General features: G+C 45.8%; 1 protein-coding gene across 1 annotated transcript in view; it reads left to right on the top strand.

Moving 5' to 3' along the window:
* The first annotated feature begins 283 nt into the window (after positions 1-283).
* The window catches only part of Megf11 (multiple EGF like domains 11), a 338,852-nt gene continuing 327,570 nt past the window's right edge, over positions 284-11,565 (top strand). The window contains exon 1 of the mRNA XM_074066250.1: positions 284-426. The gene's annotated coding sequence lies outside the window, so the exon portion shown is untranslated. The remainder of the gene's footprint in view (positions 427-11,565) is intronic.

The raw sequence follows: 11,565 nt of genomic DNA, 5'->3' as shown, positions 1-11,565 counted from the left end.
CTCCCTCCCTCCCCCCTCCCTTCCTCCCTCCTTCCCTCCCTTCCTCCCTCCCTTCCTCCCTCCCTCCCTTCCTCCCTCCCTCCCTCCCTCCCTTCCTTCCTCCCTCCTTCCCACTTCAGGATTGTGCCTTTTAAATTAGCTCCACCAGAGCTAATTCTTCTTCTCATCTTACCCATAATTAACTACAGTGGGGGGTAGGGACCCTTTGATCCTATTTTCTTATAATTTAAATTACATTGATTTTGTCTTTAAACAGGACTCATTTAAGAACTGAGAAGATACATATTTTTTAATTCAGTGGGGCTTTTCCCTTCTATGTCCTGAAAGAAGACAAACCCGTGAGATGGCCCAACTCTGAGACCAGCACATCTGAGCTTGTCTTGCACTTCATACGGACCTGGAGCCCCAGTGGAGACTCCAGCTGCAGTAAGTCAGAGCCCTGTACCCTCAGGAGGACTGGCGTTTTGTCAGAGGGAGCAGCGTCATGTTGGGAGATCTGGGTGGAATGTCAGCAGTGGCTCTCGGGGTGAACCCTCTGGTCGTTGCTCTTCCTCGCTCATGACTACACGAGTCCTGGTCATGCTTAGGACAGCCATCTTGCTTTTCCCCTTCTCTTCTTTTTCCTTCTGGATTCTGGACTGGTTTTGCAATCTTGGAGTATTGCCCCTTTTTGCTTCCCAGAGTCCACGTGATTTGGTGATAAAAGAATACGAGCCTTGCCAGGCACTGATGGTTCACACCTGTAATCCTAGCTAGTCAGGAGGTAGAGATCAGAAGGATCTCAGTTTGAAACCAGCCCAGTCCAGGCAAATAGTTTGGGAGACTCAAAAATACCCAACACACGAAGAAGGACAGGTAGAGTGACCAGGGTGGCAGAGCGCTTACCTCGCAAGTGTGAGGCCCTGAGTTCAAATCCCAATATCACCACAAAAACAATAATAATACAAGCATTGGAGGCCAAGGCCTAGGTTTGAGCCCCAGCTTGGCCAACTACTGATGGTGCGGTCTTGGGTAAGGACTTACCGTTTGGGCAGAGTGGTGGGAAGAATGATTTTGGTTATGAACTTGAGTGCAGAATGCCTCCTGGCATGAGGTGTATTTGCCATTAATGTTGTTGCTTCCTGTCCTTTGCAGGAGAGGTGTGGGTGAGTATTTGGAGGGGAGGGCAGATATTTGCAGGGTTGAATAATAAAGGCAGTAGTTCCTGATAACACGCACACACACGAACAGCCTCCCCTGCCCTCTCTGTCCATCTCCATTCTTCCCTTTCTCATGACACTTTTCCATGGTTACCACAATTACCTCCAGTCTGCATTGTTCTTTCCCAATCCTTTCATACTAATCGCTCCCCACCCCTCAACCTTTCATGTGAACCATGTTGGTTTGTGTCTTGCGATATGTCCAGAGTAAAGTAAGCACCTTGGTTCTTTTCCTGTGTTCTTTTCCATGTTCGGGCACAGTACCAGGTGTGCAGTAAGTGCTCAATAATTGATGCTAAGTAGCAGGGCCATCACTATTTCTCCCAGAGGGCAGAGATGGAATTTTACATGACTTTGTGTCTCCACAGCAGTTCACCCATGCTAGGCATCCAGGTACTCGTGGGTACACATGGGTTCTGGGAGCTGGGCCTGGGGAGGTGGCGATCCACATCTATGGAAAGTGAAACAGGGCAGTAAAGGCTGAGTTCACAAAGGTTCTGAGCTGTCCGGAGTTTGAGGAAGGCCCATCTTCTTTACCTGTTTGTAAACCATGTCCTGGTAGGGCAGAGGGGCTTGCAGAGTTGGTTTCTGGTACGAACTGGGATACCTTACCTGACATTGCCTCATGGGCCAGGTCTGAAACCAGGTGACCCTCTTGCTTCTGGTTTAAAAAAAAAAAAGCCACTTCCTTCTTGACTAAGGAGCCCTTTGAAAATGTGTTACCTCATAGTAAACTTTTTGGCAGCTCACGATTTCTGATAAGTCTGATCTCAGCCCATAGTCCTGAAGTGACAAAACTTTCAGGAAAGTGATTTTCATCAGACTGAAAGTCAGTCAGACTACTGAGAGCATAGGAAACTAGGACTGTGGGACGGAAGGTGGTTAATTTTCAATCATCCACAGGTCAGAGGCAGTAGGGGGCTGTTTGTCCAGGAGTCACCCTGAGATGGTGACCTCCTGACTCCCCCCGTTTTTTTTTCTGATTCTGGAGTTTGAACTCAGGGTCTTACGCTTGCTAGGCAGGTGCTTTACCACTTGAGGCACAAACCCACTCCCCACTACCTCCCTTAAATTCTGACCTGGAAACACAACTGGATCCCCTGACAGGATTGTCTTCTATCCAATCCTCTGACCTGGCACCAGGCTTTGTGCCCCTGCAGTGTTCACAGCTCTGGCTCCATCCCGTCCAGGCCCCTCACTGAGGGAGCCCCCACAAGGGTAGCCTTCAGTTTCCTGGACCTCACAAAGCTCAGTACTGAGAGTCTTTGTGCCTCTAAGTGTCCAGGATGCTACAGGAACACGATCTGTAGCCCTGTAGACTGGGTTAAAAAGCAAATAACCCACACAACATCCAGCAAAGACACAACCCTCGGTTCTGACCCTGAGCTGGCTTCCTGCTGAGCTGGTGGCAACATGTGTGGATGGCCTTACACACACATAACCAGGGTCAAGGGAAGCCCTGCTTTGCTGCTGTTCCACACATCCTTGTTTCTCTTCCGTGCAGCCTGATTTCTTTTGGCCTTCCATTATGCTATTACAGCAGCAAAGAGAGGGCAGGAAGCCTCCTGCCAAGCCTTCTGAGAATTCCAGGGCAGCAGGGCGGCTGTCCTGGAGGAGGCTCTCTGACTCGCAGCCTGCAAACTTTCATTAATTCACCAAGAAGTCTCTGAGAGGGAGCCAGACAAGCAGCGTTATTATGATCATCAATCACCCAACGCTGAAGAAACTGAGGCAGTTGAGGGGAGGAGGCTGCCCAGCTGGCTCATCTGAGGTGGAGGAGGAGGAGGAGGCTGGGCCTGGGCCTGGCTCCCTCTGCAGGGGCTGGAGGTGAAGGGCTGGAGCCGACAACAACCATGGCAATGTGGCCAGCCTGTGGGCAGCCACTGCGCTTCAAACGAGACACTCTACTCCACCACAATCCTTTGCTTTCTGGGCCCCTAAATTGAATATATTTTGATTAAATTTGAACGTCCTGGATTAGTGGAAGGGAACGAGGTTTAAAGAGGCCAGTTCCATTACTCAGTGTTATTGATGATGTTGTCAGCCAGTTAAAATCTCAAAAACCTAGGAATCTAATAAATTGTACATATTGAAAAATCACAGATGGATCAGGCAAATGGATAAATTCTTAAAAGTATTTAATATTTGTTAAGAGGACAGAATGATAAATTCAATATTGAAAACCAATATCAGATTCACAATTACAGGCCATTTATCATAACCAACTGCACGGACAGCATCTTATTACGGTAGCCGTGTGATTCATAAGCAGAGACCCGGAACAAGTCCGCACGAAACGAGGAATAAATCTGCGTTCCATATTGGAGACGTATTTCCACTTCCTATCTTTATTGCCAACAATAATGTTAGCTTTCAAGAACAAATTGTTACACATTAAACCCATGCATAATGAGCCCAATTGAGTCAAAAAACTTCCCTAAAAAGAGCTTTAAATTATTCCAAATTGGGTTATTAGCTTTAACTCTAATTCCTCTGAGAGAGCCCAGCAATCTTATAGTAAGTTTCAGCACTTAACCAGCCGTTAGTTTCCCGGGCTAGTCCGAAGTTCTAAGTCCTTCCTTCCTTCCTCACTTCTGTCCCTCTTTCCTTCCTTCCTCTCTCCCGCCTTCCCTCCTTCCTTTCCTCCCTTCCTTCTTTCTTTCCTCCCTCCCTCCCTCTCTGCCTGCCTGCCTCCCTCCTTTCCTTCCTTTCTTCCTTCCTTCCACTGGAGGTGTGGCTCAAGTGGTAGAGTGCCTGTTTGCAAGCATGAAGGCCTGAGGTCAAATCAAGCCAAAAAACAACATATTGCTCTTCTGACCTCCTAGGACCAAGTGGCATGGAGGTGAAATGGCTGATTCGTCCATTGCTCATCCCTCTGACACTCAGCCGACATGATTGATTGTAATCAAGTCACAGGATGGCTTTGCTTTCTGCATTTGTTCCTAATGTCAAGAATGAGGTGCTCAGCCAGGTACCAGTGGCTTATACCTGTAATCCTAGGTACTCAGGAGGCAAAGATCAGGAGGATCTAGGTTCAAAGCCAGCCCAGGCAAATAGTTTGTGAGACTCTATCTCGAAACAAACTCCTTACATTATATATATTTTATTTTATTTGTTGCAGTACTAGGGTTTGAAGTCAGGGCCTTGGACTTGCTAGGCAGGCACTCTGCCACTTGAGCCACTATGCCAGCCTCTTGGTTTTGGTTTTTGTTGTACATTTTTCTGTACACAATTGTGGTTATACAGACATAATTGTCTATCCTATGCAATTATAATTTTATAATTAAAATTGTCACCATTTTATAAGGAACCCTTTCATAATGTGGGGTGTTTTGCTTGCTTCTAACTTTTTTTTGTTGTAAATAGCATTGCAATAATCATCTTCGTGCATACATCTTTGGGTAAATTTCTCATTATTTAAGATTTGCTCTCAGAAATCTCATATTGGGGTCAAAGGTATGAACCATCTAGAGCTTTTAATCTGCATTAAATCTAAAAAACATTTGTGTAAACTCCTACTTCATGTAAGTGTCCATCGTTTGCACAAGCTGCAGCCACAACATAGAGGTTATGACTGTGGGCTTTGGAGTCAGGTCCATCTGCATTCAAGTTCAGGTCTGCTACAGAGTGGGTGGGAGACTTGACCTCTCTGAGCACCACTGCCTCATCTGTAAAATGGACACCATGACACCTACGTCTCAGGGGTTGTTGAGCAGATAAAATATGACATTGCCTATCAGATAGCTAACATAGCACCTGCTTGACACAGAGGACACACTCAACAGAAAGGAAGGTAATATTGGCCTTTATCCATTTTTTGTGACAGCACATTATAACGCATGTCTTTATGTATAATATATATATATATAAGGCATCATAAATTTTAAAACCTTAGGCCTTAATAGCATCCTCCATTATCCCTGAATAAAATCTTGCCTTATCATTCAATATCCTTCACCATCAGAGCCTGGCTTGCCCTTCCAGCCTCCCCTCTCCCTCTCCTCTGCAGTTGCATCCTGCTCCAGCTTCCCAGACAAGGATCCTTTAAGACCCGGCCTGCACTTCTGGTCACTGGACCCATGGCCTTCCCTTCCCTCTGCCTGGCCAGTCCCTTCCCTGCTTCTGCCATTTGTCTGCAGCACTGGGCATGGCTACCTGGGTCGCAGCATTTCTCAGTACTGGAGTTTGAACTCAGGGCCTTATACTTGCTAGGCAGGTGTTCTACCACATGAGCCCCACTCCAGCCCCACTGGGAGCTCTGTAAAGGTCAAGATGATGTCTTTGTTTTCTTTAGCACGACCCAATAGAAGGTTCTGTGGTTTGTTGAATGTAACATGGGTAGTGAGTGTGATCAAAGAAGATCATAAATGGCGTTTCCATTCAATTCAACTCAATTTCAGCTGAATTGAAAGTTTATTGGACTTCAATTTTTTATTTATCATGGGATATGAAGTACAAATGCATTTAGTACATTTGTGAAGTACTTTCTAAGCCTCGAAATACTTAATGCTATTTGCAGAACATTTCTAGGCGAATTATGAAGATTTCAGAATGTACAAGGAGTTTCAGAGGACCCTGTATAAAAATACACCAAAATATCTTGTGAGGGCCTGTAGCACATGTCTGTTTTGTATGTGGAGACAGTGAAGCCCAGGAAAGACAAACTATTGAGTTATGGGGACACTGAATTTCCTGCCCAAATTTTCTTCATAATGTGACTGAGGTTTTTAATTTTTTGCTGGACTGGGATTTGAACTCAGGGCCATCACCTTGAGCTACTTCACTAGCCCTTTTTGTGTTAGGCATTTTCATGGTAGGTTCTCATAAACTATTTGCCTGGGCTGGCTTCGAACCACGATCCTCCTGGTCTCTGCCTCCTGAGTAGCTAGGATGACAGGCGTGAGCCACCGGCACCTGGCTAAAGCAGAGCTTTGAAATAGCCTTCCTATTGGCTCTCCATGGTACTTACCTAGTGTGGTAAAAGACCTGGGTTGTGTCTAATTGACTTTATCATTTTAAATTTTATTATTTATTTATTTATTGGGTCTGTTTGGTTCAGCACTGCTTCTTCAGCACCTAGGACAGAGCTCGGCAGTCTTAGGTACTCAGGCACTGTTTGCCAAATACCACATGAATCAGCAGTCACTTCTGGTCCGACCCAATCTGCATCTGCTTTGGGCTGTTTAGTTTACTTGACAGATCTTTACAGAGTGCCTTCTATGTGACAGATACCTTGCCAAGGAGCTGAGAGGGTGGAGATGAATAGCATGTGGTCCCTGAGTCTGTGATGCTCAAAGTCCAGCATGAGGTCAGACACATAACAGAGCAATGCAGAATGCCATGGCCAGTGGTAAGAGATGCACAGGCTCCAGGTCGTGCAGAGGGAGGGAGTCTGGTCCCACCCAGGGGCTTCAGAGAAGACTTCTTGGGGAGAATGTGCCTGAGCTATCTGCCTGGATGAGTAAGAGTTAGGCTGAGGGAAGTTGGAAGGGCGTTCTGAGCAGAGGAGACATCCAAGCCAAGATAGTGTGATCTATCATGCATGAAGTCAGCGCACACATTCTCCCATGGCTTGCTATGTTCCGGGAGGAGCTGGGTATATAACGGTGAGTGAAGCAGAGCCTCTGTCCTGGGGAGTGTTGTGTGGAAAGGACCCAGGGCTCCTGTTTTTCAGCATAGTGCAGAGCAGGGAGGGATGCAGAAAAAGCTGTAGAAGACCAGTGCAGGGTTTACCACATTAAGATGCCAGGGGACAGAATCCTCAACCCCCTCCTGAGGACAATCTGCTTCTCCTAGAGTCTCCTGGTGGCTGCAGGAAAATGACTCACCCTACTGGAGAGGAGAGGCTGCACCTAGAAATCCCCATGTGGTTTTGGTTGTGACTGAAGGCAGGGAGCAGAGGGCCTGAACAGTGAGAACTTTGTAAGTGTTTTTTGAGGATGAGGTAGAAAATTTATGCTGGGCGTGGTGGTTCACACTTGTAATCCCAGCTATTTGGGAGGCATAGGTAAGAGGATAACTGCCCAAGGCCAGTCCTAGGCAAAAGTGTTAGACCCTATCTGAAAAATAACCTAAAGTAAAAAAAAAAAAAAAAAAGATTCAAGTGGTAGACTGCCTGCCCAGCAAGTGCAGGGACTTCAGTTCAATCCTCAGTACCACCAAAAGCCCAAACCCAAAACCAAAACAAGGGGTGCTAGAGTTAAGAGTGCCTTTCCTAGCAAGCATGAGGCCTTGAGTTCAAACCTCAGTGCTACCAAAAAAAACCCCCCCAAAAAACCCAAAACTGAAAACAAGTTCATAAGTGTTTGTTGAATGAAAATATGGATTATTGGATAATCATGAGGGTGATGGCTTTATTGTCTTTGAAATTTTCATGTGAGGGCTGGTGGAAAGGCTCAAATAGTGGAGTGCCTGCCTAGTAAGCATGAGGCCCTGAGTTCAAACCCCAGTGCCACCAGAGAGAGAGAGAGAGAGAGAGAGAGAGAAATGATATTTGATTTGAAACTAAGAATGAACTTCCTGGAAAATAAGATGACCACTGCCCCAGCATGGTGATGGATACTAACCAAAGGATAAGAAGTCACAGGCAAAACCCACTTGTCTTTATGTTTTTATTTTCATTTGTGTTTATTTATTGGCAGTTCTGAGGTTCGAACTCAGGGCCTCACACTTGCAAGGCAAGTCTTCTGGCACAAGTACCACAACCCCAGCCCTTTTTTACTTTATTGATTTTTTTTTTTTTGATAGGTCTGGAGTTTTTCCTGGGGCTGGCCTCAGAACTGGATCCTCCTGCCTAAGCCTCTCAAGCAGCTGGGACTATGGGGTCCACTAACTGATTTGCCCATGCTGGCCTTGAACCTTTATCCTGATCGCTGCCTCCTCCCATGTGCCTTTATGTCTAAGTCTATCCGTCCATCCATCGATCCGCCCACCCACCTGTCCACCCGTCTATCCTTGGGCCCATCAGTCCATCCATTATTAGACTTGGCACGGTGCAAGACTCTGGATATTGAAAGAGCTTTATGGAGTTCACTGTCCGATGGGGGCAGGTAGGCCTGTAAACACATAACCATTCTGAAGTGTGAAATTTGATTAAGGTAAGTAAGCAGGTAGGGTGAGAGGCTAAGGAAGATTTACTGATAATTAGAGGTTTTTTTTTTTTTTTTGCAGTACTGGGGTCTGAACTTAGGGCTTTCATCTTGAGGTGAAGGGTTTTTTGTGATGGGTTTTTTTTGAGATAGGGTCTCACAAATTATTTGTCAGGGCTGGCTTCCAACTGTGATTCTCTTGATCTCTGCCTCCAGAGTAGCTAGGATTATACGCATGAGTCACTGGCGCCTGGCCAATCAGAGTTTTAAAGGCTGAGACTGGAGTTTACCAAGCTTGAAAAAGAATGGGAAAAGCCATCAGGCTCTGAGAAGAGCAGAGGTGGCATCAGGGGCTCGGCATGATGGGATATGATAGGACGATGGTGTGGCATTAGATTAGTAAAGGTGGGGAGAATGTGTTGGTCTCCTGACATCCTGGGATCCTAGATGTTAGATGGAAAGTGTTCAGAGGTAAAATTTTTCCAAGTTTTTGTTGGAAATAAAATGAAAACCGTATTGAGAGTGCAACTGCACTGACTTCGGTCAGAAGGCTGCTCTCTACTTTCTGGTTTTGTCATCAATTATCTCTCTTTTGATGGCATTCATTTACATTTGCTCAGAAAGTGACAAAGGTGTGTCAGCAAAAGGAGTAATTTGATGGGGAAGGCGGTTGTTCTCTTTTGTGAGTAAGCAGTTTATATCCCACTGAGCTGCAGCCTGCTCTGGCAGACAGACTATTTTCAATGACTTAACTTGGCCTCTAACAAACCACATTTGATAATTACTTATTAGCCAGACAGCATCATTAGCATATAACTATAACTTACATGAAATCCACACATATGGAGATGTCAAATTCATTCCTTGATTCCCAGAATCTCAAATCTGTCACAGGCTTTCCTGAATCCCTGGGATGCCTCTGAAATCTGTGTCTTGCATTCGATCCTTATTTCTGTAAAAATGATCCAGAAATTTCTGACCTTGGACCAAATGGTCCTGGCCAAGCTATACCATGTAAGTTGCTTCTAGGTCATCTTGTGCCTGTGGGGGGACCAGGGCTTAGACAGAATGTATTTCCCTGTGTCATATTTGGTCCCATTTTCTGATAAACGTGGAAGAAGGGGTCCAGAGACCCGATCCAAGTTTGCCTGAGTGTAAGGAAATTCAGTGTTGTCTAGATTTTCTGGGGTTGCATAATAATCTCTGTTATAATAGTGAGGCATCATGATAAATAATATGTAATAATGTCATTATGATAACCTGTCATTTAAATAAACTCGGGAAAATGTGGAAGGGAGAATCCAGCACTGGTTTCTGAGAATGAGTCACAGACTAAATTCTCAATTCAAAGCAATTGACACTTCTGATGCTTATACACAAATAATCTCCACCAATCTCATTAAATATTCGATCCATTTTCAGAGTTGTTAAATATTGAACATGATTTAATAAATACAACCAAGTTAATCGAGACTTCGATTGGTGGTTGTGCATTCATAAAAAGCTCCACTTCCTTTGGTCCTCCCCTCCTTTACTGTTTTTTGGTGCATTTTGAGACAGGATATGGCTATATAGCTCGGACTAGCCTCAAATTCATGATTCCCTTGCCTCAGCTTCCCAAGTGTGGGGATTACAGGCATGCATTACCATGCCTGGCGTCCCTTGCTGTTTTTAGCGGAGTGCAGAAATTGTATCCTATGTGTGCATGAGCATTTTGGGCCATGGTGGTGTGTGTGGGGGTGTGTTGGGTTGTTATCTCTCAGTAGTTTGTGCATGGAGTGGGATTGTATGTGCTTATATCCGTGGATGCGCGTGGGGTGCATGTCTCAGTGCGTGTATGTGAGCAGGTGTGACACTGGTCATTTACCTTAGACCCTGCTTGTTCCATGCTTTCTTCTCTGCTCTTTGTCAATGGTTAGGACCACAGGGGTCCTACTGTCCCCTATAATTGAAGGTGGCTTCCGCAGATTACTTTCTCCCAGGGTTGTGCTTATGGGTCAGCTTCTGACATGAGTGTGTCTTAGGGTTTGGCCCTTGGTCCTCACTCTAGTCTCAGCACTGCAGTGCAAGACACGGAGCCTCTCGGAAAGAGCTTTGAGATGCTTGAGTTCAAATTCAGGTTCTGAGTTGGTCACATAGCTTTAGATGTTATTCTGTTGGTCACTTGGGTCCCCCTTCAGTAAAAGGGAATGATAATGCTTGCTATGTTGGATTGTAGTGAGGCTTAAATGATACCACGAGTGACCCTTATTAATAAGTTGTAAATATTTTAGCTATTAATTTAAAAAGGCCAGGCCCTAGGTTAGGTTTTGCAATAAATCTGGCAGTAGCTGAGACACAGAAGGGCTCCAAATACCTGAGTGAGTAGCAGGGAGACAGACATTCACGCTCAAGCCTGCCTGTTTCACGTTCTGCCTGAAGAATTTAAAAGAACCTACAAATTTTGAAATCTTTCTTTCACTCAAATCCAGCCATCCCTGGAAGTCTTCCGTGGAACCCACAGAGGGGCTTTGAGCCAGGGCTCTGTAGGAAGACAGAGGGAAAAAGTAATCCCTAGCAAGAAAAGGTGGGAGAGGGAAGAGAAAGGATGGGAAGCCCCTCCCAACACCTGTGTGTGTGTGGGGGGGAAGTGGCTGCAATGTGGCCTGAGGCTTGGACCTCCTTCCCTCCCTAGCCTTTTTATTCCTAAGAAGGAGGACATCCTCCCAGCATGGTGCAACCAGCTTCCTGGTCTCCTCACTCCCCAGCCCTGTCTAAGCTAAAGTGTGCAGAGAGCAGAAATGCACATGCTTGTGGTCACACAGGTGACGGTGAGGGGGCCAATGACTTGAATTTGGGCATCTGATTCCAGGCTTCTCTCTGCCACCTCACTATATTCCTCTTTTTCTATCCTCTTGCCCTGGGTACAGTGTAAGCTTTTACTTATTTATTATATTAAAACATTTTTTGAGACGGGGTCTTGCTGTGTAGTCCAGGCTGGCCTCAAATTTGCTAACCTCCTGCCTGGGTCTCCTGAATGCTGAGGTTTCGAATGTAGGCCACCATACTCAGGTGAGTATAAGCTTTTTGACAAGAGGATTTCAAGCTCAGAGCAGTGGACTTTGGCTCAGATTATGCCTTAGGTGAGTGGTACAGCCTGAAATGTGTTGTATCTGAGTTGGGCCTGGACCCAGCAGCAGGATATGCAGAGCAGGGCCTCCCATAAGTGGGCTCTCACAGGGACTGGCTAGTGAATGATGAGGATTCTGGGTTCCAACCTGACCCCGGGCTGACTCTCA

This window comes from Castor canadensis, chromosome 2 (genome assembly GCF_047511655.1).
Source record: "Castor canadensis chromosome 2, mCasCan1.hap1v2, whole genome shotgun sequence".
NCBI lineage: Eukaryota > Metazoa > Chordata > Mammalia > Rodentia > Castoridae > Castor > Castor canadensis.
Note: the sequence above shows the minus strand (reverse complement) of the source record. Positions and strands in the feature narration are given on the sequence as shown.